Genomic DNA, 6425 nt, shown 5'->3' with positions numbered 1-6425 from the left:
TCGAGATCTATAATTTTCATATAAAAATTATCTTCATTTAATTCCTTAAAAATATGATTTGATATGATTAATATATCTTAGAAAAATCATATCTTTTTTTTGCAAAATTAAATAAAAATAATTTTTATATGAAAATTATATATCTCGTCAAAATCTACAACTTTCTAGTTTTGAGTTTTTTTATTTGAAGTCGTTAAAATGCTAAAAAAATTAATGACATATTTAGACATAAGGATATTTTCGACTTTTCACACCTGCAGTTTGATGGCGTTAGAGCCCAAACTGACGGTAGTGGCATGGAGGGCACAAAAAAGTTGGAGCAGTGGCATAAAGACCGCTGAACTTTTTAAGGACACACAGGACATTACGATCTTTTTTAATGGCACACAAGGAATTCCCCCAACAATAAGCCTTACCCCTTCGTTTAAAAAAAACATGGAAAATCTCATTTTTGCCGTTGAATGACCTCACTAAAATGACCGATTTACCCTTATTCGAAAATAAAATGAAAAAATAAAAAATAGATATGGCCCCACATATTTTGGTACCGACCCTACCTAATTTGGTATTATCCCCATCTATTTGGTACCTCCAGATATTTTCAGTTGGGTTCCTTTCATTTTTCCACCGTCCGATCTCGCCCAATGGACGGCCCATATTTTTCCCAACCATAGTAAAAATTTCTCTTAAAACAAAATACTTATACAGTATTACTTATGTATAGTGAGAACAGAAAATCTGCTTGGAATACACTTGTATCAACACTTTCATTGCATTTAGAAGTATTCCCTTGTTTCGTTGCATAGGCACATGGATGTCCTGGAGCGCATACTTGATGTATGGCAGAGTCCAAGTCATCTTCCCCTTTCACTTCTACGGTATATCACAGCAGATTTCTCTTATGAGAGAATGATCGGTAGAGGTGCATGTTGGGAGGTCTACATGGTAAACTTAGGTCTTACGTGGGTCCTTCAAAATGTCTTGCTACATATCCAAAATCTCTTTTAAGTGTTGTTAAGCAATTAAACTGCAGGGGATCCTCGGTGACAAGGTTGTTGCTGTTAAGAGGTTTTTAAACATTGTCGACGACAGCATGGTTCACCGTGAGATTACAACCATGATGATGGTTGAACACAAAAATATTGTTGAAGGACCGGAAATGGCGACCAGAGGGGGGTGAATGGGAGCCGTAAAAATTCTTTCGAAATATTTAGGCGACTATCCCAACTTCACCGCCAAACGCATAAACAAAACACCGTGATATCTACGACCCAAACAATGGGTAGATGTTCTCCGTGATGTCCACGACCCAAACAATGGGTAGATGTTCCCTAGGAACGCAGCGAGACACCACGAAGCAGAGCACAGCTAGGGAATGCTCATGGCTGCGTCTGCCTGAAATCAGCTGCTGCTGTTGAACGAAAGCAAATTATCTCACAACCGTGAAAACCAAATCAAATAGCAAGTAGTATTTTAATACTCCAATGATTAGTCAATAAATGCTTTGGTATTCTCACGGATGGAAGATGCAAACTTCTGATCAATCAAAATCCATCGCTCATATCAAAAGCATTGCTGCACTTGCTGGACAAACGCAAACTGCGAGTTGCTCTGCTGAGCAAATTGCTTCTGCTGCTACTGAAACCCACCCGCTAGTGCCACCACACAACAAGCAGCGAAGCTACAAGGCACGAATGAAACAGAGACACCGGCGGGGTCTGCACCGCGCCGAAGCAAAGCAGAAAAAGTAACGCACTGATCGAAGAACCTGGGCAGCCTGGGCACGGGCGAGCGTCCACACGACGCTGGGAGCGCACGGCTCCTGTTGCGCTTGGCCAAATTGCCGCTTGGGCGAGCTGTGCACAGGATGGGATCGAGTGGCACCTGGGTACGCACGGTGTTGGTGCTCCCGTGCTGCTGGGCTGCAGTTGCCGCAAGGATCACGAGCAAGGAAGCCTCGCAGGCAGCGCTACACCTTTAGCGCTTCTGCTGGATTCCACAAGAGCACACCCCTCGACCATGACGAACAGAGAAAAGCTGAGAGCATGAACAGAGAAAAGGGATGCCAAGGAAAATCGAGAAGAACTCGACCAAATCAAAACGAATGGTTCCCAAACTTTGCACAGGTGAAATTGAACCAGCTACGAACAAATCCCCAAAGAATCATCGCTTGAGATCAAACCAAACTCCGGGAATATCAGATCGCGGCCATGAACGTAAATGAAGAAAAATAGCACAACATGAACACGAAAAATCACAGTCAAAATAGATGAACCCCAGAGGGCACGAGGAGGATTCGGACCTCCATTCCCAAACTAAAACCAAGCAAAAACCACCCACGAATTTCTCAGCTCTTGGACCTCTCTCAAGAGCAAGAAACCCTAAGTCTAAAAGGAGAAAAAGAAAATGAAAGAGAGGTGAGGGAGATGGGGGCTCCCTCATCCTATTTAACAGGGCTATTACACATTTCCAGTTTTGCCTCTGGATATAAATGAGTTGAACCGCTAAGCCCAAGGGCGTTGTTGTCCAACCCGGTGTAACCTTGATCCGACGACCACCGCGCCTTCTCACCGGTAGCTTCGCTTCGACGCGAACTCCCCAATGCCGCCACGTGCCGTCCGTCCCTCCTCGGAACCTCCGCCCGGGTTTTGAGGCCCAAACCCGTAAACCGTCCATCCGATGGTTTTGAGACCCAAACCATCAAACCGTCCGTGGGTAGCGTACTCCATACGCGTCCCCCGCCATCCGACTGCGTGTCACCGCCATCCTCGACCGGCCGGCCCGCCAAGTCCTCCTGAGCCTCACTCGACTCGCGCGTCCGCCGTCTTGACCCGGTCAACACCGTCACTCCATGTCTTCTTGCACTTGTCGATGTCCCAAGTGTCAGCCACCGCGGCTAGTCACCTGGCCTCTAGGGTCCCTCGGTCCAAGCCTCACGTCCTGTCCTTCACCGCTCCCGGTCTGTCGGCACGGCACGTCCTCCTTGACCTTCACCTCGTCGTCGACCACCGCATCCGAGCTCCACACCTACACAACACAAGCCAAAAGACATGTCGCACACATAGCTTTCGTCATGGTAGGGTTAGTCACCACTCAACCCACTTCGTGGATCACATTGACAATCACTCATCACAAAACGAACACACAAGGGTACTTGTCAACCTTGTATTCGCAATCTCCCCCTTGATGAGTGCATTGTCGACACCAATACACGAACAGCTTGAGCAAAAGAAAAAGAAGAAGAAGAAGAGAAAACAAAGAACTCACCCAAATGACCAAAAGCCAAAGAAAAGCCAAGAACTGGGTCATTTGAAAATGAGCAAAACTTGGTCCCCAAAGACATGAGCAACGGCTCGACGCAACCAAGTAAAACAAAGCTAGCCCTCAAGAAGAGGCAACGGGCTCAACACCACTAGCAAAGCTCGAAAAGTCAAAAAACTACTAGACCCTCCAAAAGAGGCAAAGGCTCAACACATCTAGCAAAATACCTCAAATGCAACTCCCCCTGAACAAGTGCAATCTCTCTCAAATGAATGCATATCTCTCAACTTTAGGTGGAATTGGAAGTTTCTTCCCTTTTTCTGAATATTTCTCCCCTTATGTCCCCTTGTGACATTGTGAGTGTGGAAACTTCTCCCCCTTGCTGACACATGCACTTATCAAGCTAGAGCCCAAGGATTGCAACTCCCCCTCAAAACAAGCTATGAATGCAGAAATGCACAAATGCAGAAGCTTCAAGATTATAGCAAGCAGATTGAAAGGATGCTCTAGTGGATGCTGTCATGTATATATAGCAACACATACAAGTGCTAGCAAATGCTCAAGGTGACCAAATGAGACGAAATATGGCATTTAAGCAAGTTTGATCAAGTTTGAGCAATTTTAAAAGAGGGTTACCACCAAAGGAAGCACATAGCAAAAATAGATAGGAGATCGACCTTGTGCTACACATGTATGCAAAGTGAACTACCCCAAACAAAGTTCACACATCATGTCATGAGACAAACTGGTGGTTTGATCAAATTTGAGACACCAATTGAAAGTTATCGGAGTTATGCAGCTTATTACCAAAGTTTGTCAGACAAGTGTGTGCGGGAGGTTATCTGTGCCATCAAGACCTGACTTAGCGACCATGTCAAGCCTATGCCAAAGGCAATCAGAAGCTTAAGACAATAATCTCGGTATCCATTACAGAGCTCAAGTTCACCAATAAGTGCAGTTTGGAGCTATCTCGAATACTCTGACATAGGATAGTACAGACCCATCCTGATCTTTTTCAAATCACTGAAGTTTGATTTTCAAGTTTTAGCACAAATTCAAGTTTCTCAAGCAAGTGTGTAACTCAAGGTATGAGCCAGTAGCAACTAAGCATATACATGAAGCAAGAAAAAGATCTCGACACATTCTACACATGCTAGTGCCACAAGTAGTGGTGAACACATTTCATGTTTCAACAAGTTTTAATCAAGTTCACAGTTTGGAAAACAAGCTTAGCTGATAACATGCATTAATTGATCAAAAGGAGCCTAAACCAAAAGCACATCATGTATATCCATAACATCCCCAACAAGAGCATAGTGTCAATCTAGCTACTATAAGGATGAAGCTCAGGATGCAATATGATACATGATGATATGATATGCAAGTAATGATATAAAACAAAAACAAAGGCTAAACTACAAAGAAAAACAAAACTAGAATACAACAACCAAAGTTCCCCTCCTCTAAAAAGGGAAACAAACTCCAAGCTCCCCTCGCAAGTGAGCAAATTGGGCTTGGTCAAGTGGTTTGGTGAAGATATCTGCGAGCTGGTTTTGGGTATCAATGTGGTGTAGATCGATATCACCTTTCTCATAGTGGTCACGCAAGAAGTGAAAGCGAACTTCTATGTGCTTTGTCTTTGAGTGAAGGACTGGGTTTTTGGCTACACTTATGGCACTAGTGCTATCACAAAACAAAGGCACTCGCCTAAACTTTAATCCAAAGTCTCTCAGAGTAGCTATCATCCAAAGCAACTGGGAACAATAAGCAGCAGCAGCAACATACTCAACTTCTGTGGTGGATTGGGTGACGCTAGACTACTTGCGAGAAGACCAAGACACAAGAGAAGATCCAAGAAACTGACAAGTCCCCAAAGTGGACTTCCTCTCAACACGACAACCAGCATAATCCGCATCAGAATACCCGCAAAGAGAAAGAGAGGAGGAGGCTGAAAACCAAAGATCAAACTCGGGTGTGAAACGAAGGTACCTGAGGATCCGCTTGATGGCTTGATGATGAGACGTGCACGGCAAAGACTAAAAGCACGCGCACAAGCAGACTGCGAACTGGATGTCCGGTCTTGTCGCTGTTAGGTATAGCAGGGACCCGATCATGCTTCGGTATTCCTTCTGGTCCACGGCTTCTCCCTCCTTGTCCTCATCCAGGGCCGTCGTGGTTGACATGGGCGTCGAAAGAGGCTTGGCCTCACCCATATCAAATTTCTTGAACACGTCCTTGGTGTACTTGCCTTGGTGCACGAACGTCCCCTCACGAGTTTGCTTGATTTGCAGCCTGTGGATGAAAGTCAATTCGCCCATCATGCTCATCTCAAATTCCCTGCTCATAGTATTTGAAAACTTGGCAACAAGAGCATGAGAAGAGCCACCAAAGATTATATCATCCACATATATCTGAACCAAAAGGATGTCTGTGCCTTGCTTGAGGAGGAACAAAGTCTTATCTACGGAACCCATCCTAAAACCCTTATCAAGCAAGAAAGCTTTCAAACGCTCATACCAGGCTCTCGGGGCTTGTTTCAAACCATACAAGGCTTTGTGGAGTTTAAAAACATGGTTGGGGTACTTTGGATTTTCAAAGCCAGGGGGTTGCCTCACATAAACCTCTTCCTCTATGTACCCATTCAAGAAGGCACTCTTCACATCCATTTGATACAGCTTGAACCCTTTCGAAGCTGCAAATGCTAAAAGAATCCTAATGGCTTCTAGACGGGCAACAGGAGCAAAGGTTTCTTCATAGTCTATTCCCTCTTTTTGGCAAAAACCCTGAGCCACTAATCTCGCCTTGTTTCTCACCACCACCCCATCCTCACTCTGCTTGTTCTTGTAAACCCACTTTGTACCTATGGGGTGACACTCTGGTGGAGGTGGAACTAAAACCCACACTTGGTTCTGCTCAAAGTTCTCTAACTCCTTGTGCATAGCATTAACCCAATCGGCATTAGATAGTGCGTGTCCAATATCTCGAGGCTCAAAAGAAGCTACGAAAGCAGAATGAGCGAAATGGGAAATATGATAAGACTTGGAACGCGTTACCCTTTTGTCGATGTCGCCAATCATGGTCTGAGGAGGATGGCATCGCTGGATGTGTCGAGGTGCACCCAAAGACGAAGTCGCCTCCCCCTCATCCACAGCTGGGGCCTCCTC

The sequence above is a fragment of the Miscanthus floridulus genome, unplaced genomic scaffold, assembly GCF_019320115.1.
Source record: "Miscanthus floridulus cultivar M001 unplaced genomic scaffold, ASM1932011v1 fs_304_1_2, whole genome shotgun sequence".
Taxonomy (NCBI): domain Eukaryota; kingdom Viridiplantae; phylum Streptophyta; class Magnoliopsida; order Poales; family Poaceae; genus Miscanthus; species Miscanthus floridulus.
Note: the sequence above shows the minus strand (reverse complement) of the source record.